The sequence below is a fragment of the Triturus cristatus genome, chromosome 8, assembly GCF_964204655.1.
Source record: "Triturus cristatus chromosome 8, aTriCri1.1, whole genome shotgun sequence".
NCBI lineage: Eukaryota > Metazoa > Chordata > Amphibia > Caudata > Salamandridae > Triturus > Triturus cristatus.
The window spans coordinates 1,654,154,651-1,654,180,627 of NC_140591.1; positions in this window are offsets into that span (position 1 = coordinate 1,654,154,651).

The following is a 25,977-nucleotide window of genomic DNA, read 5'->3' on the forward strand; positions in this document are numbered from 1 at the left end:
CTCCTACAGGTTAGATGGAAACAACATTCCTTGTGCTCAGATTCCAGGAGTGGGGGATAGAGTAATACCAAACATGGATCGCAGATTGGGTTTAATACTAGCTGCACACGAGGGTCTAGGTTCTGCACATGCAAGGATTACCGCAACAGTTTCATTATTGAAACAGCGCTATTGGTGGCCTGGTTTAATGAAACAAACGAAGAAATTTGTCTTGAAATGCAACATCTGTCAGCAGATGAAGGGTTCCACCGTGGGTCGTCCAGCGCAGACACCTTAACTAATATCCGATGGACCACTGGTTTGTGTCTATTTGGGCCACTGTGGCCCCATGCATTCAGATGGGGCTTACAAATATATCTTGTTCGCAGTGGATTCATGCTCAAGATTCCTATGGGCATGGACTCATTGCTTGGCTGACGCTTGAACTGTTATTAAAGAATTGCGAGTCTTTATAAGGACATACGCAGTAGGCACATTACATTCTGACCGTGGCCCCACGTTAAGCTCTCGGCTTACAAGGAAGCCATGGAAGGTTTGGGTGTAGCATTGCGGTACTCCTCTCCGGACCATCCAGGGGGAAATTTGGCCATGGAGAAGAAAAACCGGGACTTAAAGCAATCTTCAACAACGAGAGTATTAGGTTTGGGTGGAGGTTGGGTCAATCACCTATATGGGGTACAGCGTGCCCTCAACAATATGCCAAGAGCACTACTAAGCAACATGCAGGTAAAACGAACTGCCACTGGGAATGCCAAATCAGTCACGGCAAGACCTGTTTGGATCACAAAAGTCGGGGATCTGGTCAGAGAAAAGATCAAGGACAAGAATGGATTTGTGCCATCCTACAGAAAGCCTTTACCTGTCCTGGCTGTTGAAGGAACAAGAACAGTACTTTTTCCGCCCCTTGCCGGAAAAAAGGAAAGAGATTTGTCTCCATTGATCTGTTCAAACCACACTATGTGGCCGATACTGAATAGTAGGCCTCGTGGGCTCTTTGGTAGCCAATGCTCTCCTCTCGCTACCATAAAGGAAGTACAGACAGAAAGACTCATAACATTCGAAGAGTCACAAATTCGAAATGATGGAATTTCCAACAATGAAATTGAACTCATTCCTCTGGAAACAGAAATTAAAGATCAGATGAAAGACAAATATGAATTCGGCCTAACACCGACGTCCACATCAATATGCCTCGAATAGAGACACCTTCCGGTTCAACACAACCTGCCCAGCTAACAAAGATTGATTGAACTGCATCTGGCTACTTCATCGATTATGATACCTTCTCTCATGATGCCAGTGAACTCAAGACAACACCAGCTCCAGTCTCCCGTAAGCAAAAAATGTGTGAATTTGATATTTTTCTAAAAAAGACTTACTTAGTCTCACCCTGGCTCCAGCTCTGGATAATATCTGCAATGTTGTTTTTTCTGTTCGAGATTGGCCTGGTAACTGTTTTTTGCTTACTGATAAATGGAAAATATCTCCCAGAATGCTCTACAGTATCTACTGTGAGCTTGGTCCTGAAACCTCATAAATCTTTGCATCGTGAACAAAGAGACTTGTTTTCCGTAAACATTACAGCCCTTCCAATTCCTGATGGTATAATTTGGGACAAAGTTGATTATGATGTATTTGGCCCCACTGAACTTTTGAAGATTCCACATTTATTTAAAATATCTCTAAATGATATCATTACCTCCAGTACATTTTCTAATGATTGGGATATTGAAACTGTAAATAATATGTTGTCTGATTTGGAAAATTCTGCTGCATTTTCTAGCAATGAAATGTTGGAGGACACATCTGACTTCGATAGTTTGTACTGTTACCGTCATTATGGTCATCACTTTTTACACAAATCCAGTATCCCACGTAGTGTTTTCACATACCACCAAAGGGAACACCACAAAAAGGGAGTTCAGAATATTTTGCACAGAAATGTATGCTTTTTTCAGGGTTTAACACTTCTGACCGGACCTCATTTTATGATAAGGGTGCACTTACACCTGCACAGAAAAATATGCTAACTAACACCAATCAGATTTATTCTGCATACTTTATTGCCCAAATGTCTGAATAGGGTTTCAACTTATGGAAGGACACTATAGACACAATATCGTTCTGAGGTTCTAAGGAATGGAAAGTTCAGAGAACAGAAGCACTATTTAGAGCATGCCTCTTTCCGCAACAAATGATATTTCTGAATGAAAATGTGCAACAGACTTCCTGTCTTGGATTAGCCAAGAACGAGGATTTGAACACACCACGGTTTCCCATACCTTCACACAACAATTTTACATCAAGTGGAGGGGATACAATAGATGACATCATGCAGTACAATACATCAGATCCCAAATGGAAGAGATGGTTAGTTTGGCCCACAGACGCCAACAGATGTCAATCAAGATTCAAGGGTACAACCAAAGGGTTTAGTATTCATAGGCCAGACCCACTATATGCACAAAGAGAACATCCGGGGGTAGTGATGTCATACAGTGTTGGGAAGTTGTGCCTCGATTGGTTAAAAACCTTGACACTATCCCAGGTGAAACAGCACTTATCCTTACTCTCAGATGAGGTGGAGCTAATGGATTTTTTACTAGTTTCCCGAAAGCCATGTCAGAAACGTTTCTATCTGAAAGAAACACGTTAGTTAGATTCCTCACCTTAGAATATCCCCAGGCGTCAGACTGGATCCGGAAGATTTTTTGTCAGCAATACCCCTTGCGCGTCGCTAGGCGTCGTCTGCGGCTCCGCGTCCGTCGTCGGCGTCGTGCGCCGGAATGACGTCGTCGGAGTACTTAGACGCCGCCCTCGCGTGCTGACGTCAGTTCTTCTTTTTTCCGCGCCAGTAAGCGCAGATCCGGGAGAGCTACCCCTTTAGTCACTTTTTGACTAACTTTTTCAATCCTTTTTGATCTTGTCTCGACTCCGGTGCCGGTAGGATGCCTGGTTTTAAAGCCTGTGCTGACTGTAGCCGCTTGATGTCGGTTACGGACCATCACCGCCGGTGCCTTTACTGCTTGGGCCTCGACCACGACGCTGAGTCGTGTTCGGACTGCAAGGCCCTGACCTCGAAGGCTAGACGGGAGCGGTCCCGTAAGCTTCTCGAGATTCGCCACGCAGCCGACATCATCATCGGTCGTCGGGATCCAAGTCTTCAGGTAAGTCGAAGCACTCCAAGAAGTCCAAGAGGCGACACCGCTCTTCGGACTCCCCTCGCCGGTCGCGCGACTCGGCCGAGGGTCAGGGTGGTTCCACCCCCGCGGCTCCGGCGGAGCTGCAGGCACCGCGCAAGTCCCCACACCCACCGGTCCCTGGGACTGACGCGACGCCGGCGGAAGTCAGTGCCTTCCTCTCGGCCATGAGGAACCTGGCTCCGCCGTCGACGCCCGCTGGCGCGCCTTCGGGCCCCGCGGACTCGACTGGGCAACCTTGCCTGCCGGCGGCTCCGGCCCCGGCACCGTTGACGGCTCCGGCCTCGACTCCGCAAGCGCCCGACGGACCCGTTCCTGAGTCCCCGCCGACGCCGGTCGACCTCGTCACGCCTCCTCCGTCGGCGTCGACACCGGTACCACCTCCGACGCCGACTCCGGTCGGCGTCGAGCCCCGGTTCAGCCCCACTCCGGGCCCGGCGCCGATACGGCGTCGATTGACACCGCGTTCGGCGCCGCTGAAGACGCATTTTGTCTATCGCCCGGCTCCGATCCTTCCTCCTGCATACCAGGAATCGGATGATGGGGACAACTGGGAGGGATCTGAGGATCCTATGGCCGCTCAGGCTCAACTGTCACAGGACTGGGCAGATGAACTGGGGGAGGCCAGTGGCCTGGATACCTCTCCGGACACTGGATTCATCTCTCCTCCGACTGTGGCTTCGGAGGAGGGTGCTGCTTTCTCTGTGGTGCTGCGCAAGGCGGCCGCAGCCCTTGGGCTCGAGCTACCTGCCGTGGCTGTGAGGACTAACGTCCTCACTGAGGTGCTTCAGTCTGCAGCAAGCTCCACTGAGCCTCTGCTGCAATTCAATGAGGCCCTCATTGACGTTCTGCAGGGCACCTGGTCCAAGCCCTCCACAGTTCCTCCTGTGGACAGGAACGTCGCCAGGCGCCACCGCCCTGCTCCGGGCGACCCCAGTTTTCTGTCCCAACACACTACCCCCGAGAGCCTGGTTATCCAGGCCTCTACCTCCCAATCCTCCTTCCCGACCGCTCCGCCGGACCGGGATTCCAAGAGACTGGAACAGTTTGGCAAAAAGCTGTTCTCCTCCCTTAGTTTGGGCCTGCGGTCTTTGAACACCGCCTGTCTCTTGGACCGTTATTCCCACTCTCTGTGGGATACGGTGGAGGACGTGCTGCCCCTGTGTCCGGAGGAGGTCCAGACACGACTTACCCAGGCTCTGGCCGATGGGAGGGATGCAGCACGGCATGCTATCCGCTGTGGGCTTGACACTACGGACTCGCTGGGTAGGGCGATTTCTACCACGGTGGCGCTTAGACGTCACGCCTGGCTGCGGTTCACGTCCTTTTCGGGTGATGTCCAGAGCACTCTCATGGACATGCCCTTTGATGGCACTCGCCTTTTTGGTGAGAAAGCGGATAGTGCGCTGAATCGCTTTAAGGACTCCGGGGCTACGGCCAAGTCCTTGGGTCTCTCGGCCCCGCGGTCTCAAACTTCCGCTTTTCGCCCCTTTCGTGGCCAAGGAAGGGGTGCCTCCTCACGTACGCCTAGCCACCAGCCGCAGAACCAACCTGCGCGCGGTCGCGGACGTGGTTTCCGCCGAGGCGGTTCTGGAGGACGACGAGGTCAGCCCACATCCACCCCGGCAGCATCCGCCTCAAAGCCTTCCTAGTCCGAGCTTTCAGGCCCATTCCACGCCAGTGGGCGGCAGAGTTCGCCATCACCTGCTCCACTGGCGGTCCATCACATCGGACAGGTGGGTGCTGCAAATCGTCCGAAGGGGCTACTCCCTCCCCTTCGAGACGACCCCTCCAGCCATGCCACCGCAGCACCACCGTATCTCGGGGGATCATTTGAATCTTCTCCACGAGGAAGTTTCGGCACTCTTGGCCAAGGGGGCTGTCGAGTGCGTTCCGAGCCCAGAAGTAGGTTGTGGTTGTTATTCCCACTACTTTCTGGTTCCCAAGAAGGGCAAAGGGGGCCTACGCCCTATCTTGGACCTCCGGAACGTCAATGCCTTCCTCCGGAAGGAAAGGTTCAAGATGTTAACTTTGGCTCAGGTTCTAGCTGCCCTAGACCCTGGAGACTGGATGGTAGCGTTGGACTTGCAGGACGCATATTTCCACATCCCCGTCCTGCCGGCCCACCGGCGTTACCTGCGGTTCACGGTGGACCAAGAGCACTTTCAGTTTACCGTGCTCCCCTTCGGCCTCACCAGTGCCCCTCGGGTGTTCACGAAAGTGATGGCGGTGGTCGCAGCTCATCTGCGCAGATCAGGGGTTCCAGTCTTCCCCTATCTCGACGACTGGTTGTTGAAGGCGGGCTCGCCCCAGGCAGTCGTCTCCCACCTCCAGACTACGGCGGATCTCCTGCATTTGCTGGGGTTTTCCATCAACGTGCCGAAGTCACACCTGAGTCCCTCTCAGAAGCTCCTCTTCATCGGAGCGGTTCTCGATTCGCGCAATTCCGGGTCTATCCACCGGAACAGCGGGTCCGGGATATTCAGGCCCTGATTCCCATCTTTCGGCCTCTATCCTGGGTTTCGGTCAGGCTAGTGTTGCGGCTTCTGGGGCTGATGGCCTCCTGCATCCTACTAGTGCATCACGCCAGACGGCGGATGCGGGCTCTGCAGTGGGACCTGAAGTTTCAGTGGGCCCAGCATCACGGCAACCTGTCCGACCATGTCTTGATCTCGGAGGGCACTGCACAGCAGTTGCAGTGGTGGCTCACGGACCGCGATTGGGTCATGGGCAGAAGCCTCTCCCTTCCCCAACCGGAGCATGTCGTAGTGACGGATGCGTCCCTCCTGGGATGGGGTGGCCATATGGGAGAGGCGGAGATCAGAGGCCTCTGGTCTCCGGCGGAGTCTCGTCTCCACATCAACCTGTTGGAGTTGAGAGCGATCCGACTTGCAGTGAAAGCCTTTCTTCCCTCTGTCAGGGGAAGTGTCGTGCAGGTGTTCACGGACAACACCACCGCCATGTGGTATTGCAACAAACAGGGCGGGGTGGGGTCGTGGACCCTTTGTCAGGAGGCTCTGCGCCTCTGGACGTGGCTGGAACACCAGGGCGTCACCCTAGTGGTTCAACATCTGGCGGGCTCTCTGAACGCCAGAGCAGACGAACTCAGCCGCCGGTGCATGATGGATCACGAATGGCGTCTGAACTCCGAAGTGGCGCAAGGTCTCTTTCAGCAGTGGGGAGAGCCTTGGTTAGATCTATTCGCCACCGAAGAGAACGCGCAATGTCAGCAGTTCTGCGCGTTGGAATTTCCAAGGCGGCACTCGCTCGGCGACGCTTTTCGTCACGAGTGGAGTTGCGGTCTGTTGTACGCCTTTCCGCCTATACCACTTCTGCCCAGAGTGCTGAAGAAGATCAGGCACGACCGGGCCCAAGTCATCTTGGGGGCTCCGGATTGGGCACGAAGGTACTGGTATCCCGAGCTACTCAGTATGTTGACCGATCCTCCGATACGTCTGCCCCTTCGGGAGGATCTTCTGTCGCAACAGCAGGGGACGGTCCTCCACCCGAACCTGTCCAGCCTCCACCTCCATGCGTGGAGATTGAGCGGCGGCAGTTGATGCCTTTTGACTTGCCTCCTGAAGTCTGTGATATCATTCTGGCAGCCAGGCGTCCCTCCACAAAGACGGTATACGCCTGCCGGTGGAACAAATTTGTGGCATGGTGCACAGCAAAGGCTGTGGATCCCCTTTCCGCCCCTCTTTCTGAGGTTCTACTGTTTCTTCTTTCTTTGGCCCGGCAGGGCTCTGCCCTGGGCACCCTGAAAGGTTATCTTGCTGCCATCTCTGCCTTCTTGCGGCTTCCTGAGCAGCCTTCTCTTTTCAAGTCCCCTGTAGTTACACGCTTTCTAAAGGGCATTACTCACACGTTCCCTCCTGTCCCTTTTGTAATGCCTCAGTGGGACTTGAATCTTGTTCTCACATTTCTAATGTGCGCTCCCTTTGAGCCTCTTCATAATTGTCCTCTTCGTCTGCTGACGCTTAAGACTGCTTTTCTGGTAGCCATCACCTCGGCTAGACGGGTGAGTGAGCTCCAGGCTTTATCTTCAAAGCCTCCTTTTCTCTCTGTTCATCCGGACAAGGTTGTCCTTCGGCCTCGTCCCTCCTTTCTTCCGAAAGTGGTGACTCCATTTCATCTTGGGCAGTCTATCACCTTGCCCACCTTCTTTCCGCCTCCGCATCCTTCCAAAGAGGAAGTGAGGCTCCATCGTCTGGACCCAAAACGTGCGCTCTCCTTTTATCTGGACCGCACAAAGCAGTTCCGGGTGGACGACCAACTTTTCGTTGGATACGTGGGTGCTAAGAAGGGGAAAGCTGTGCACAAACGGACCATCTCTCGGTGGGCCGTTTTGTGCATCAAAATTTGTTATTCCTTGGCAAAAAAGGACCCTCCTGTTGGGCTGCGCGCCCATTCTACTCGGGCCACAGTGGCTACTACTGCTTTGGGACGGGGTGTCCCTTTGCAGGACATCTGTCAGGCGGCGACGTGGGCTTCGCTACACACGTTTGCCAGGCATTATTGCCTTGACAGCCAAGTCCGGAGGGATGGCTTCTTTGGCCGTTCTGTCCTCCAGGACTTTCTGGTGTGATCTTGGTTCGCAGACCCACCACCGGGGATGGTATTGCTTGGGTATCTATTCTAAGGTGAGGAATTTAACTAACGTGTTTCTTTCAGATGAACAAGTTACTTACCTTGGGTAACGATGTATCTGTAAGAAACATTAGTTAGTTAGATTCCTCACCGACCCACCCATCCTCCCCGTTCTGCGAACTGACATCTAGGGTTAAGGTTATCCTTTTCAGGCCCCTAGATTTTATTTTTGGCACCAGTGTCGGTCTTTGCATGGCTCTGCGTTCCTGGCGCGGAAAGCTATGTACAAGAACTGACGTCAGCGCGCGAGGGCGGCGTCTAAGTACTCCGACGACGTCATTCTGGCGCACGACGCCGACGACGGACGCGGAGCCGCAGACGACGCCTAGCGACGCGCAAGGGGTATTGCTGACGAAAAATCTTCCGGATCCAGTCTGACGCCTGGGGATATTCTAAGGTGAGGAATCTAACTAACTAATGTTTCTTACAGATACATCGTTACCGAAGGTAAGTAACTTGTTCATTATGTTTTCTATAATGAAATCTGGAGAATCTCTCAACAAGAAGCTGCGGAGAGACTCCGTGAAATAGATAAGATAAACCTAGATAAAGCGTTAGCAGTAGTTGGCAACGTCTGACTACATTATCATCCAGGATTTATTCACTGGGCAACATTGTATCTTCTGCTATAGATATAGTAGAACAAGACTTGTCTATACTACAACACGGGCAATCACAATTGCGTTCTATTATGCTATTAAGCTATACACTACAATCATTGTGCACTGTTTATTGTGCCTTGGCGATAATAAACAGTACGTCACTCTTTTCTGCAGACAATCTAACTGAAAAGCAGAGAACGATGGAACACAGGGGAGCAAAATATTGCCTTTTACTGTGGCAGAGTCACCGTCCACGGAATAGTTAATCAATGGCCGTAGAACACCACCGGTCACAACTTTCCAATTTCAGTATTGCCTGGGACAACAACAGGCAGGTAGATTTGAAGCGATGGGTAGGGAATTCATCAAGGAAACCTGGGAATTACTGTACAGATTTCGATGTAGGAATGGGGACATGGAAGTGTTCCTTAGCGGTACCAACTATGAGAATTCCTTAAGTGGTTCTCTCATATGCCAGGATATAATACTGCACGGGTCTGTAATGGTCCGCTTGCTAACTTATACTGTCACTTGAAAGGTTCCCCAGCTGCCGTAATTAGTCTGGTATTCAGGTTGCTTTCGAAAGGGAGTTACTTGATGCTGAACGATCAAGGTTGTTGTGGGTTGTCCCTGGGCATCGCATATCTTGTCACTCCAGGGTCACTTGCTGTATGCAAGTATTGTTTCCACTGATCCATACAGTCGGGAGGTGCCGTTATGGCCTATGTTGAATGTTTCTTTTATACGGTTTGATACTCTGAGCAGAATGAAAGCCATGCTTCTACAGCATACCGTACCCTTAACCTCCACCTGGGAAAGTTATGATTGCCAGGTTGCAAGGTCATCGGCTGAGATACAGGCACTAGTACGAAAGAACTGCCCTTTCCATTTCACAGAAAGGGTGCATCGTATCTTTAACATGTCTGAAACAACTGGCATTGTCCACCTATTTAAGGCCATAGGTTCTGGACTGTTAAGCACTTTTCAGACAATCCACGGAGTTGTTACCAACTCTATACACTTCGTATTCGGAAGCATTTTTGGAGGGTTTCTGCTGATCCTGTTTCTAATCGCAGGTATCCTGTTGTCCTTTTTCTGCTATGCAATGGATGTCCCACTCACCAAGGAGATCCAAAAAATGCTCTAGGAGTGCCGATACCGTGATTGCATGGTAATCCATCTGGGGGCACCTCATCTTCGAGAATTGAGTGAGTCTTGGCTCTTGTCAATTAGACCAGTCTGGATCAACTGTATTCTGCCTGTTCTCCAATGCCTGTTCTGTGGTCAAGAACGTGTGTTAGATCTCTGTCTAACACTTCCAACATCTGCGCCACCGGACGTTGATGCTTTACTGGACCCGATAACGGCCCATGTTCTGCAGTGTCCACAGCGTATTCCAATGTTGGTGTCTGCATTCTTAGAGCCACCACAGGATGCTTCAGCTCCTATGAGAAAGGACACCGGCTCCTCAACAACTACTCAGGCCGTGGATGACACTCAGGCATTCCCAGCACAGGCTGTGGTGATTACGGAGAAACATTGGTGCTGGGTTGACCTGTCCTGCGAGGTGTTGCAGGGATCGTTGTCTGCGATTGTAACCAACAGTAATGTTCTGTCTCCCAGCCAGAACACATAAACATTTGGCTCATCGTGTGCTGGGAAAATTCGTTTTTTTGTCAAAAACAACCAAATTTGGAATTTTTATGAAAAAACATCTTTATTGAGCTGCATCTCCTTCAGTCTCTCATTGTTTGGACTATATATGAATACAAACTTATTTAGTACAGACTTCTATTGCATTGACTATTTTTCCTTTTTTGCATTTTTTAGAAATGTTATATTTTTAAAATACTATTTTAAATGGACTTATTGATAGTTGCATACCACATTTAGCCATACGTAGAATTTCTTAGTGTGTTGTCCAGTCGGATGTGGAGTGGGTGTTATATAGGTACCCTAATACAGGCTCAGATAGTCCCATAACCCTTCACCTATATTCTTCCCTACCATTGCACTACATGTCGGTTCTTAGTACTGACCTTTTACCTAGCTATGGTAATGTCCAAAGATGACAAGAGGTTTTCTCGGAAAAGCTTAAGCCTCATTCCTTCTGCATTAGGAGTCTTGGAATCACCGCAGGACAGCAGGCCTACCATCTTCTGCATAAGATCTATGTATAAGGGTCATTCCTTCCGTCCTCCTAGTCCGACAAGACACAGCAAGTCATATCCCCAGGGGGTACCACTTTAGGTATATATACACCATAGCTTGCTGCGGTAGTCAGAGGCGAAAAGGGCTTCCATGCCAACACACTGACGCAAGATGCTGAGATTCCTGCACGCAGAAACTCCAGCTCACAGTGGTCTGACATCGCTTGGGGGAGTCAATCCCGAGACCAAGACAGAGTCCCCCAGTCTCTCACTTCAGGTAATGGGGTTGACTTTATCCTAGAAGAAGTCTTGACTTTATACCCATAATCATGCTAGGTACACATAGGTACATGTAGTTAGGATTGCATCGTAGGAGTATGACTTTTACTGTCATGTATTTTAAATACTTGCCTGTATTCAATGTTTTTGCACGATGGCAGAAATCTACCATCATTTTACTCTGTTAGTACTTGTACTCATTTATATCTGTTACTGTCAAGAGGTTGTTTCAGCACACATATTATACACTAGAATGATGCTGGTTCAATGAATGCTTATTGAAAAGCGTCCCCACTGTTTATTCTGTGTATCTCTCTGAGACGAAGTGAGCACGAGTGACTGAGCAAAAAGAAATATTGTTTCCATGATCCTGAGGGATCAGGGTTGTCATGTTCGATAGTTACCAAGAACTATTCTCTCCTTGGTAAGAGGTGTTTCTAGAATTACTATGAGCTAGCTGGTATACAGGGTGATCTATTCTGTAGAGGCATCCAGAAAAAGTCTGACTCCATTCCTACAGTATATGTTGTCTAATCACACAAATCCTATATAGGTTTATAGGAACTACACAACAGAAGGAAGCATTTGGAGGAGAAGGATGAAAAGTAGGAGGGCCAAGAGGTGGACCACTAGGATGGCTAGGATGACCAGGGACACGAGGATCAGGTCAAGAAGAACCAGGCCCAGGGAGACCTTACCTATGAGGACAAGGGTTAAAAATTCCTGAGGGGACCAGGAACTAATAGATGATGAGGAACAAGAGAATGAAAAATACCACTAGGGGTATCAGGACCACGGTGAGAAGGATCAGGAGGGCCACTAGTATGTGGTATAGGGAGAGCTGGAGCCAATGGACAAGGGCCCAAAGGAACAGAAGGAGCCGAAGGAAAAGAGGTAGAGGAAGACCCTGGGCTATAAAGGCAGAGAGGGCTATGAGGGCCTGTGCAGATGGACCAGAGGGACGGGAAAATCCAGAGCCAAGAGTAGATATCCAAGAGAATTAGTAGGCTTAGGAGGGGGTAGGAGGACCATGGACTAAGAGGGCTAGAGAAACCAAGGCAGTGGAACTAGCATCAGAAGCCCTGTAACATGAGGACGAGACAAAGGAGTACCAGAACTAAGACCAGGACAACATGAACCTAGGTGACCAGGATCAGAACGATTAGGAACAGGCAAACAAGGGGACTAGATAAACCAGGGGAGCCGGACCAGGAGGACTGATGGGTGAGAATTACGGTGAGGAGGATGGGTTAAGATTACATGAGAATGATTGCCAGAAAAACCACGACCAGGAAGTACAGGGCGAGGATGTTCTTAGACTAGCATGTACCGGAAGTCAATGAACATCAGAACTAGGAGAGGCTAGGATGATCTGTGACAGGATAATTTATTGTAGAGCCTTGCTGGCAAGGAGCAGAAGGACGAGGGCCAGGATGATCAGGACCAGATTGAAGAGGACTAAGAAGGTCAGGACCTGAAGGGCAATGGCCAGTATGTATAGGATACTAGGATAAGCATGACAGGGATTAGGAAGACCAACGAGGGCAGTACCAAGGACACCCAGAAGACCAGCATAAGAGGACTGCGTAAACTAAAAGGTTAATGACCAGGAGGACCGGAAACAGGGCTAAGAGGGTTATAAAGATCAGGACCTTGGGAACCAGAGCTCATATTACAAAGTGGGACAGAGCAATCATTACATGTACCAGGGCCATGGTGAGGAGGATCTGAAGTCAGAAGGCCAACCAGTAACTGGAAGACCAAGTGGAATGGATAGTCCGAGGCTGGAGGACCAGGACCAAAATGACCAGCTCAGGACGACCTGATCAAGAAGAACCTGGATCAAGAGGACCTGGTGCAATGGCAGCAGTACCAGGAACAGGTCCAGGAGAACAATGACAACCCAAACCAGGAGGACAAACATTGAGAGTGCCAGGACATGAGAAGCAAGACAGCCCAGGACATGCAGTACTCAGGCTACGAGGTTTACGGTGAGGAGAACATGGTCAAGGTGTCTTGGACCAAGATTACCACAAAGGAACTGAGCCAGATGGGCCAAGATTTGGGGAATATAGAAGGGCCTTGATGACCAAAATGCAAGGTTTATGATAACTAACACAGTTGGGCAAAAGGACCAGTCAACCCATGAACAAGAAGACTAAGATAGCAGGTGAGTCAGGTCCAGGAAAACTAATTTCAGGAGAGGCCGATCAATGATGAACAGTTACAAGAGGATTAGGGTCAATGGGCACAGAGTCTCAAGAAGGACAAGGGTTATAAAATACGCGAATAGCTGAACTTGCACGGCAGTGTCAGGTAGCTGTAATCAGGGACGTTGGCAGCCAGAGTCAGACAGATACTTTCTAAGAAGACCAGACCAAGAAACCAAGGACTAAGAGGCCCAGGAAGATCAGGGCAGTGAGGATACGTACCTTGAGTATTAGAACCACCAGGAGGACCAGGGTGAAGAGGAAAAGGAGGATCAGGACCAGAGAAATCGGGACCAGGAGGATCACAGCCTGAAGGTCCAGACCACGTGCTGGAACAGGATGGTGTAGAAGATGAGCAACAGGATGGCCAGGCCCAGGAGTGTCAGATAAAGGAGCACATGATGAGTTTGTGTAGCAACAAATGGTTGGTCCTACATACCTGGTGCCAAAACGCAGTTGGTCTGGACCATGCATGTACATATTGACACATATCATGGGAAGATAATTTAATAGTAATACACTTGCAGACACAATTCCAACATGTGGCATTTAATGGAGATTGATGCATGGGATCTTATATACATTGACACTGACAATCAAACATCTCTGTTACTTTGACTATTGCATGTTAGGAAAGTAGATAGACAACACAATAGCAAAAGCTAAGATGAGAGCATACAGGACATTGAAGTATTGTAACAGTTAGTGAGGTGCACTCTACCAGAATCTACTCCACCAGGTATTCATGTCAAGCCCTCAGAATGCAGGATGGCCAAGGCCTTCTTTCTCCCAAGGAAACAGTTGTAATGGGCCCCTGGGAGGACCACCACCAGTCTTCTAGGCCTCCACGTGTTGCCTGTAGGCCATGGAACACACCTGCCCCTCAGGTTGTTCCATCTCTTCCTAATTTACTCCTTTGTGCATAGGGTTGTGCCTACAGCATTCACTCTGTTGACTATCCTGTCCCACATTTCCCTTTTCCTACTGAGAGGAGTATGTTGGGCTTGAGCTCCAAACAATTGTGGCTCTACTTTTTTGATTTTATCCACCATGACTGGCAACAGAGCCTCTGAAAAATGTGGGTTTTTTTCGACGTGACAATGACTGTGAATGACAATGACTGACAAAACACTAAGGAATATTAGGAAAAAACAAAAAATATGTGTGTGGCGAGTATTAAATGGGATAGGGAGAAAAGGGCTGCCTTATGTCACCAAACAAGTGTGGCCTCTGTCTTGCTGTGCTGCAGTGGAGAGGCAAATGATCATGGTTTGGAATAGGTTGTATTTTAATGTGTGATTTGCAGGTGTGTCCACTTGGTCAATCGATATCAGCTGTGTTGTTTCCAGCCAATGGGGCACTATTCTGGTACTTTGCTAAGAGCGTACCGCAGGCTGGGAACTGCTGCAAGCGCACCCCCAGTACAACTATATTTTCATAATTGGCTCAGTGGAAAGCTGCAGCCCTGGCAGTGACAGGGTACGTATCACCAAAGTTGCTGTCTGCCGTTGCCCAGGTGGAACACACTTTTTTTTCCACGCAGGCTGCATGCATCGTAATATGGTGGCAAGATGACAACTGGGTTAGCGGTCTTCCAAAACTGATTTCCTTTTTTATAAAAAATCCAAATGCCCATACAACGTATTTGTAATCAAAAAATTGTGAAGTAAACTAAAAAAAAACACCTGTAAAACACATTACATTACCAAAAATACATGTACATAACAGTTAATCATCAAAATTTAACTAACATCACACAATATAACTAAGCATAATAATACATTACTAAACAAGTGTATATAGTTGCAAAATGACAAACTAGTGTCAAACAACAACAATAATGCATCTAAATATATGTAAAAAAAAACACAAACAACACTAAAACTAACATTTAAATATCCCTCTTAAATCCCCTGTACCCTTAAACCCCTTAGAAAATCTTTTAAGAAGACCTTACATGACGAACAGCGGTACCTTACCGTGACCTGGTTCAGGGAAAATAGACTAAAAATAACACACATAGATTACAAAATGGGAGGTGATGGTAAAAACAAAAAAAGTGGCCACTAAAGGAAATTAATAAAAGACTATCTCCCCATTGAGAAGAATGGGAAATATTATGAAAGTGTTTTAAAAAAATTTAAAATTATTATACAAAGTATAAATGTAAGAATAGTATAAAATCTATACAATTATTTAATCTATAGTAATAAAAAATATGGTAAAATAATGTTGAAATTATATATATTAAAAAAGTTAAGAAATGCTTAAAACAAACTTGTTAACAATGAAAATAAGAGCTGAACATGTGCAACATACAAATGTATATAAATATGATTTACCTGATTATTTATTTACTTTATATATTTATACTTGAAGTATGTATGATTCAAAATGAAAACATTATTGAATAATTAACTTTTGGAAACAAATAATAAAAGACAAATGTGTGACATATCTTTATTATGGAAAACTTGGGCTAGATGCTGGACACTAAAGGGGTGACATTTAGCCACTCCAGTCTAAACCAATTCATGTAAGGTGTTGGATTTGAAAGGGGCGACATTTATTATTCCCACTTCAATCTAAACAAATTCAGGGAAGGTATTGGGCACTAAAGAGGTGGCAACTGCTATTCCCACTCCAACCATATTGGGGGGACGTGTTGGACACTAAATGCATAACATTTACTATTCCCATTTCAATCCAACCATATTGGGAAAGGTGTTAGACACTGAAGTGGTGGCATTTACTATTCTTATTCCAATCTAAACCAATTCATTGAAGGTTTTGGACCCTAAAGGGGTGACATTTACTATTCACACTACAATCAAAACCAATTTGGGGAAGATGTTGAACACCTAATGGATGACATTTACTATTCTCACTCCAATCTAACTATATCGAAGAAGGTTTTGGATACTAAAGGGTGATATTTACTATTCCTACTCCAATCTCTCAGCACTTTTCTGTTAGAATAGTATTTCTACACATCAGACGTGATGCACAACAAAGCGAGGAGGAGCTAAGGAGTGGTTGAGCAAAGCTGCAGTATAGGGCCACAGGCTTGTGGGCTCAAGAGCTCATGGAGATAGTTCACTGGGTCTTGGCGATCTTGGGGGGCAACGTCTAGGAGGGGGGTCCCTTATGTGAGCCTAATTTGAGCCTGTTTGCTTGACTGCTGACTGCCTGCCTGCCAGTGTTTGTGTGAGCCATGAGTCACAAAACATAGAATAGTAGCTGTGGCCCGGCCCCCATTGGGCCCCAGAAGATACGCTGTGGTGAGACACAGCACAAATCACTGCTGCAGCACAGAACGCCAGGAGCTTCAGCAAAAGAGAAGTAAAAAACAAGACTTTTGGAAAGGTAGTACTGGGTTTAGGCTTTCCTTTAAGCAGGTTGAGCCCCCTCCTGCAGAAGCGTTCCACCAAAATGTGGGTGCAGCTTGCGGACCAGATGTGCTCATCTGCCTTATCCTCTAGCAATAGAAAGACCTAAAGCTCACTCACCTCCCACTCATCATGCCCACTTAGAGGGGGAAGACTGGCGACCCTGCATTGGCTTCAAGGAGGGCCCATAGCACACTGTTGTACAGGTCGCTAACTTGTGAGCACCCTGGAGGAAATAAGGATCGTGAGATTCTATCCTATGTTAAGGTAAGGTAGGACCCGTCGGAGCACCAAAACTCCACAAGGTGCACTGAAAGGTATGACATACTTTGGCAGTTTTCTTGTGTTCAAAGTCGTCCAACCGTTGAGCATACAACACAGGTTACGCTTTGTTGTTTCAGGAGAAAAGATTAGAGCGCCCGAGGCATGGTTATCAAGTCCTGCCTTTTGAAATCCCCCCCTCCGAAATCCTAAGTAAGTTCAAGCCGGCATATCATTTTTATCCAGCCCCATATAGCCCCGCATAAAAGTGTTCGACTAATGTGGGTTTGTTTCTTCTTTTCCAGGAAGGGGTTCCTGAAATTGAGTAAACAAACGGAATAACTTTCTACGAGAGTGTTCAACCACCATACTGAAACTAAGATGAGCTGCTTTTGATGTTTTTGATATTTTACCTAGCTACATATGGAGTGTTATTCATGGACATTCATTTGTTGATTTTCAGAGTCATGCTACCAGCATATGCTAGATCGGCTGATCTAGTTTAATTGAGGTAAGCTTAAGAAACCTGAGAGTATAGAGAGAGGTTGTCAGAGAACTGCTCAAAGTCCCGGAGCCGGTTGTCACGTTTGATAAACAAAAAAGCACGGAACTAGCGGAGTTCTTCCACACGAAAATTGAGAAGATCTTAAACTCCCTTCCCCAGCCCAGGCTACCTCAGGACCACAGCAAACAGATTGGGGGAACTCAGGCCAGAGAGAGCGCTCCCGGCCTTGACACCTTTGGCCCGGTGTCAGTGAGCGACGTCGCCAAAACTCTATCGGTGATTAAAAGTGGTTCCCCCATGGACCCGGTTCCTATGAAGTTCCTTAAGCAGGTAACAGCGGCCATTGCACCCCCCGTGACTGACCTAATGAACGCCTCTTTCACCCAGGGTCTGGTTCCACCCTCGTGGAAAATGGCAGTTGTTAGGGCTCTGTTAAAAAAATCCAATCTGGATTCTACGGTCCTTTCGAACTTCAGGCCCATTTCATTGTTGCCGGGCCTCTGCAAAGTTGCTGAGCGACTGGCCAACAAGCAGTTGTCTGCCTTTTTGGAGTTGAATGGTCTCCTTCGGCCATCTCAAACCGGATTTCGCCCGGGTCAGGGCACCGACACGGCTCTCGTGGCGGTCGTGGATGAGGCCAGACGGATCCTAGACTCTGGAGGATCAGTGGCAGTGATCCTCCTGGACCTCAGCGCGGCGTTTGACACCGTGAGCCATCAGTTGCTGATACAGCGGCTGGCTGAGGTCGGGGTGTCTGGGGTGGCTCTGCAGTGGCTGAGATCTTTTCTCTCGGATCGAACTTACCAGGTTTGGGATTGCTCGGAGAGATCTAAATCAATCCCCCTCCAGTGTGGAGTGCCACAGGGCTCCTCGTTGAGCCCTACACTGTTCAACGTTTATATGGCCCCGCTGGAGGATGTAGTCTCCCCTTATGACATCAAAATCGTCAGTTATGCTGACGATACGCAGTTAGTTGTTTCCCTATCCCATCTGGCCGACAACCCGGACATTTTGAATTCCTGTCTGGTGGATGTCCACACTTGGATGGGAGAATCCTCCCTCAAGTTAAACGGCTCAAAGACGGAAATACTGCTGCTGGGGAGTAAAGCCACCCTCCTTCCCCCACTCAGCTGGCCTGGCTGTATGGGTGAGCCTCCAGCCCCCAAGGAAGCAATCAAGAGCCTTGGAGTCTGGTTAGAACCGGACCTGTCACTTCGCACCCAAGCCAAGAAAACAGCAGGAGTGTGCTATGCTTTACTTAGGTCAGCTCGGAAAATCTTTCCTCTTCTCCCGTTAACATCGAGGAAGCTGTTGATTCAGGGTCTTATAACATCTAGACTAGACTATAGCAATGCTATTTTCTTGGGCGCCCCTGAATCTACCTTTAAGACCCTTCAACAGGTTCAAAATGCGGCGGCAAGGCTGCTCATGGACATTCCGAGGACGCAAGCTGCGAAACCGGCTTTGAAGGCATTGCACTGGCTCCCTGTGCGGGAGAGAGTGACTTTTAAGGCACTTTGTATTGCCCATAAAATCCTCTTGGGGAAAGGACCCCGCATTCTAAAAAATCTAGTTACGGCATACAAAGCAAGCAGAACGCTGCGATCAGAGAGGCAACATCTCTTACTAGTTCCTAGAGTAAAAAAGGCCCGAACAGGCGGAAGAAGATTCTCATTTAACACGGCAAAGCTTTGGAACTCGCTTCCGCTTAAACTTCGCGCTGAGCCTTGTACACTGCGTTTTCGCAAAGGTCTTAAAACCTTTTTGTTTCCTGGATAATTCGTCAACTCTGTCCCCACCTTTTATTGGATGTTTGTCTGGAAGCGCCGGGATGCCCAAGGGTAGCTGCGCGCTATATAAGATTTTAAATAATAATAATAATAATAATAATAATTGTAGTATGACCACAAAGAATCTTTTTTTTCTTTTTTTGCAGCTCGTTGGTCCTGAGGTGATCCCCGGCATTTGAAGGGGTTCGAAACGCGTAGACCTGTGTTTTGGCCATACGAATGTTTTGATTTTGTGTTTATTTTGCTGGATTATTATATATACATACTGTTTGAAGCGGGATTTCTTTGGCCGGTGATGCAAAATACTTAATTTGTGGTTTTCTAAGGATTGTTATTGGTGTGTAGTGGGATTGGTTGTTGTGCTGCTGGATTGTTTGGTGATTGAATGATTTGTTTGACGATGACTAATGTATGAGGAATGAATGGAGACAAGTGCGATGTAAGTGACTTGAAGAATGGTAGAGAGATGTGTAGTTGAATTGGTGCTTTGTGATATGTGTGGTGCTAAAAAAGTCTTTTAATGTTCTAAAAATATTGATCTTAAATTCCATTGAAATGTGATGTGGATAAATAAACTTTGATTAATTCAGATGGAAAAAGAGGTCTTGAAGCAACGTTGTTTGATTTCAATGTGCTGTCTTTGAATAATTGTTGAACAAGTATCAGTATTGGCAGTTCTGTTGTTTTTTGTTGAATTGAGGCTCAGCCTTAATGATTGGAGCCCAACCCCTCTTTTGGTTTTTGTGTAGAATAGAGATCACCATAGAAGAACTACATGTAGACCCCCACATCCAACTCAACACACTTAATCAATATGCCGAAGACACAAGACCCCAGGTTCTTCTATTTAATGTTTACATTCATCTAAACTCAGTCATGGAAAAAAAGACTCCCAGAAACAATAACTACCATAATAAACAGCTATAAACAAGCTAATCCAAATTGGGACATAATATCGATGGGCAATTTTAACTCAGATTTAATGAACACCCCAGAACATAACAACACGCTAAACGTTGAAAATATACTCTAGAATGACCGAAGCAGGTTCAATGGTCAAACGTCAAAATCGCATTGGGTATTTTTTCGCTACAGCCCTGGAATTCTTTGGTATGAGGTTCCTGAAAGCAAGATTTGCAGATGACACCCCGTACACTACTTATTATGACCCAAACTCTAGATCAACTCTCGACTATACAATTGTATCCTTGCGGATAATTCCATGGATCCAGCATTTCTCTATTAAATACACAACTGAGAGTGGCCATTCATACCAAACTCTACTCTGGAATAAGCCCACAAACGCATGCACTTGCTCCAGAAGGTATTGGTGAAACAAGCTCAAATACCCTAAGGCAATTGCGATGAAACAATGAATCCATAGCACATCTTGCATCTATGGCAAATGAATTAATGATCTGCAGTACCAACATTACAAGAAATAAAATAGATGCACAGGCAAGCTTTAGTACTAACTCGTTGATGCAAGGTACATCAGTGATATCAGGCCCATCAGCCTCACATAGGTTGAAACTATATCTCTCAGCCTCTGTGCTGAGAAGAGAAAAAATGAAAATCACCAGGCAACTGAAAATAGCCTCTCAGAAGCCCCTCCTCTGTAAGCACCTAAAACTGTTAAAGAAAGAGCACAAATGGCAACTTTGGGAAGATAAGAAAGGCAACAAGGATGCGTTCCGGACAAGGTTATTATTTAACACCAGGCTGACCATCTCAAGGAAATAAATTCTGGGAGACAATAAACGGCCTCAACAGACAAGGAAAACTGATAAACAACTCTAACATCTCGGAGATATGCGTAGCCCATCTTGCTACAAATCAACATCCTTCAGGTGCCGGTAACAGTGAAAACAATTACATTGCCATGAGGCCTTTTACTCCATCAACCATCAATGTTGATAAGTAAAATACAGCGCAAACTCCATTAGCTGACGAAAGCAACATCTATTCACAAGCTCAAGTTAAAAAAAGTCCTGCTTGCCTTGCTGGCACCAAGATGAAGATGGTGTCCCACAGGCCCTTTTTAAACAGGACTCCCAATTCTGGTCAGCAGTGCTAGCTGTGTTATATGCGGAGATTGAGCTAAGTGGTGTCGTACCTGGAGTTGGCGTGGTTCTATTATAACCCCGGTATTTAAAGGAGGTGACAGGGCCAATCCGGCCAACTATAGGCTTACTGCAATCCAGGATGCTGAAGCCAAGCATTATGCCTCCCCCAAATTAGCAAACTTAATTGATTGGTCAAATGTAAAGAACGTGATCCCGACAAACCCGCAGGTTTCAGGATAGGCCGAGGCACAATAACAAACATCTTAGCGACTGCCTTTTTCATTGATCAATGTAATTGGGCCAAGAGGCAAATACATCCTTGTTTTGTTGACTTTAAAGCAGCCTCGGACATTATTAACTGGGTGTTACTATGGAACCAGCTAAAGAGCTGAGGTCTCCTCGACAAGCTGTTGTGAGCAATGCAACAGCTTTATTCAGAAACCTGGGTCCAAATGAAAATTTGAGACAACACTAGATTATTGAGGAAGAAGATACCTACTTACCAAGGGCTCAAGCAGGGATGCGTGTTAGCGCATCACCTCATCAACCTCTTGGCAGACTTATCACTAGCCCTGGGTCAGGAAAGTTCCCATCCTCCCCGGATGCGCCCCTTTGCCTCTCCCACCTGTCATATGCAGATGACATTCTTCTTTTCAGCTCAATGAAAGTGGGTATACTAAGAATGGTTAACTTCTTGATATCATATGCCAGAATTAACTATCTTTAGGAAAATAGAACAAAAACAAAAAACATGTCTGTCAGGAACCTGATAGGGCGCGCTGGCACAATTCTTTTAAATGACATTCGGTTGGCGGTAGTAAGTAATTACAAATACTTGGGGCTGTACCTAGATTCAAGAGGAAACTTCTTCCATCAAAAACAATACATACTGAAGAAAGTGAATGTCTTAATTCACTCCTTTAACACTTTAGCAAATATGTGTGATGGACCCTCATTTCAGCCATTGTTAACAGTCATCACTGCCAAGTCTCTTCCAACCATCGCTTTTGCAAGTGTGGCCATGAGAGAGCAGGATGCGGCAGTACAGGACAAATTTCAGACTAACGCCTTTATGCGTGTTTTCTCCCTTCCTTAATATTCATCCCTGTCTGAAATCCGGCTTGAGTTTGGCTTCATTAGGCAAGCCCTGGCTAGAAAGTTGACAACAATAACAAGCATTTGCAATGCATTAGGTCTTGCATTTGCGAGAGTTTGAGCTATTGGCATTGTAAATGTCGATGCCTTTTATTTATGCATTTTGAAAACCTGCAAGCAGTACGTAAACATGCACGTTCTACTTATAGACCTTGCCTAGGATAAGTAAGGTTGGGAGAGTAATTTCGCCTCTTTTACGGCCAGTCTTGCTTCTCGTAAGCAAGAACTATAAGTACAAAGTGCGTGGTTACGCACCACTTGCAGGTTTGCAAAACATAAATAAAAGGCATTGTCATTTACAGTGCCATTAGCTCAAACTTTCACAAATGCAAGACCTATTGCACCGTAAATGCTTATTTTTTCAAGCTGCTCCATATGAAAACCTGATCTTAACGTCTGTAAGATCATTGAGCAGTCCTTTATTAAACAGGTACCCTAGCTGTACACATTGTGAGGTAACTATGGCCTTCCAGGTCTTTGTACACATTATATTTGGTCCTCGGCTTGTACATGAGAGCAAAATGCATTCTGGGTGTTGTTGTTTTGCTTTGCTTCCATGGCACTAGTTAGATCAACAGAGCTGAAATTGATAATTTGTTGGTGAAAAGTTCAGGCCTGGTGACATTGTCCATATTGACATGGAGTGAGATGGGCGCCCTAATTCCTCTGTGTTTCTTTCTTACAGTAGTTAACGTGAGAGAAGGTGTGGCTTACCGGCTAGGGCAGCCGTCTTTGAAGCTGGGGAACCAGGCTCGAGTCTGGCGGGAGGCTCAAACATCCTATGATTTTTGGCACATCACTTAATCTCCCCATGCCTACAAAAAATGAATGTTTCCGTCTGTAATGCAACTGGCGCTCATGTAAAGCACTCCGATACCTTTAGGTCGAGTTCGTGCTATATAAAACTGCAAACAAAAAATTTCAAATACGGTCCACCACGCTGTATTAACTCAATGTTGGGCATTTTTTATAAACATGTTATGAGCGAGAGGAGGTGGCGTTATTTATGCCAACCTCCCCACCATGGCAACAGATTATCGCTTGATCCCTTTCAGCTTGATCCTCCAGCCTACTCCTTATCATCTGGGCAGCATTAATTACTGAGCCAGCCGCAATGGATTGCTGGCAGATGTGATCCCCTCCATCGAAGCATTCCAGTAACTGTACATTTTCACTACCTCCTCTCCACAAATGCAAGCTGACAGCACAGAGTGACTTCTGCTGCTCAGAGATGCCTGTGGGAGAAGGGAGGACAGGCTTGCAGTGGTGTAAGAGGGCTCCAGCGTTTACTTCCCACTACAGTGCGAGACGCGTTGAGGGCAGAAATGACAACAAACTGATCCAAAGGGGGCGGGCTCGAGGAGCCAGGCGCGTTTACTTACAGGAAGATTCAGTTCCGAACATGGCTATCCCCCTGGTGCTGTTATGCAGAGGAGGGTGAGTGAGGAGAAATGAGGCTGCTACACAGCAGGGGTTATGGAGCCAGACAAGGCAGCCCTAGCCGTCCAGCTGGCAAACACTGTTTTGAAAAGACATCCACACAGCCGGCTGCCCCCCTGCCACCTAAGGTCTCCTCCAGGGTGGAAAAAAAATCCAGAGCTGCTTGCTGTTTTAAATCCAAGAGATGAGGAAAGCGGGCGGTGCCCCGCAGTAAGGCAGACATAGGAACCAGGTGTGAGTCTCTGTGTCGGCTCTACAAAAACAATGGATGGACTAATAAGCCTATTTAAAAATTCGTAGCCAACATTTACATAGCACAATGACACAAGCCAATTAAAAGTATGGGCGGAGAGTGGGCGGAGCTTCAAATCCATACCTGAATACAGCATGTCTCGAAGGCGAGACCTAAAAAGTACTACTTGAAAAGCAAGCATTCATGATAGCCAATCGAAGATATTGTAAAGAGCCAAGGCTCCATGGGTGGGAAAACCACAAGATTGACAAGCTGGGACACGAATGAGAGGCAGGCAAATTAGAGTGACAGGGAAAGCCAAGTAACGGTAAGCAATGGGTGAGGGTGAAGCCCCTCTATTATCTCAAAGGCTCCATCTAAAAAGAAGGGCTATGAAACAATCCTTAAGGTGCCAGGCTGGGAATATTACAATTAAAAAAAATAACTACACTAACTATGAGTGTATGGGATATAAAATGGACTGAAAGTAAAAAAGGCAACTGTGGATTAGAAGCAGGTCTAGAACTGTGATTAGAAACTGTTAAGCAAGACATGCACACTAATTGCTTTTTTGAGTAGGTATTTGAAAACTTTATCAATTCAATTCAATTCAATTCAAATAGACGTTATTCGGATTTCAAAAAACCATCCATAAAAGCACAAAAACAAAATTTTAAAATACACATATGATACTACAATTTTGGGACACAGCTTGTTACATATAAAATATAATTTATAAAAGCAACAATGAAAACTCAATTGACCTTCTTGCTAAACTGTGCATAAAACCATCATACATACAGTATATAGAGGTGTGCAAAAAAGATAACTATAAATGTTATGAAGACAAGACAAATGCAATACATTAGGTTGTGCAAATCATGCTTTAAAGTGCAAAATGCATGTCTCGACAGAATGAATCGATTTTCAGAGACCTGCGTGAGCGTACGATAGCCTTAAGAAAGCTACTGACTCTAAAAATTAATTCGTCTGATCCCAACATTAAAAAGTGTCTATAAGCATAGTTGTGGTCAGTCAAGTCATATATCCTACAGTAGGGGATTAGGTAATGCCTTGTAAATTTCATGTAGAAACCACAGCCAAAAATGAAATGAAGCATACTCTGGGTTCCACCATGGTCACAAGGGCAGTTTAATTTTTCCAAATTTTTAATGTAACCCAGTGGAAAGCAGATAAGATTTACAATACTCCTGTCCCTGAATCTAAATAATAAAGTCCTATTCCACCTGCCCAATTTTTTACATAGATAGGGCTGGGGTGACATCGGGAATTCAGTGTATGATTCCCGGATTAATAAGTAGTTGAAGGTAGATTGTTTCACGGAGTCTACTCTTTCCCTCTCATTGTGAAAATGCTGATAGAGTGCCCTTCTCACCAGGTTTTTGTGGGAGCCATCGATCTGGTCGGGGTATGTAAAAAGATGACCATAGTTGACACTCACGAGGCTCCTTTCTACCGCATTTATCCATGGGATTAAACCGGCGTTCTCACTTTTCAAACAATCTATAATAATCTCACGGGACAGGGAAGCTGCCGGGTTTTTCCAGACCCTTAACCAGAACAGTGCGGGTCTATCTCTTATAAAGTCCTCAACATAGTGCAGTTTTAATTCATTATGACATACAATGGTCGGTGCACTAATAACTCCCCCCAAGATCTTCCGACAGAATCTATTCTCTTCTCTCTGTAGTTCTGAGCAGTTCGAGAACCCCCAGACTTCTGCACCGTATGTTCCAGTTGGAAGACATTGAGCCCGGTAGATTTGTAATAAGCTGGAAACCACATCGGCCTGACGTGGTTGACGGAGAGAGGTAACAGAATTAATCGATTTGGAGAGTTTATTTCTCCCCATTGCAACATGAGGTTGCCACGAGCCGCTATTAGAAAATAGCAGACCCAAATAGGGGAAAGTGCAAGTGCTTTTTAAAATGTTTTGACCTATCGCAATCTTTGAGATTTTATAATTTTTAGGGCCGCAAGTCATTATAAAGGATTTGCTAAAATTAGTGCACAAACCTAGATCAGAC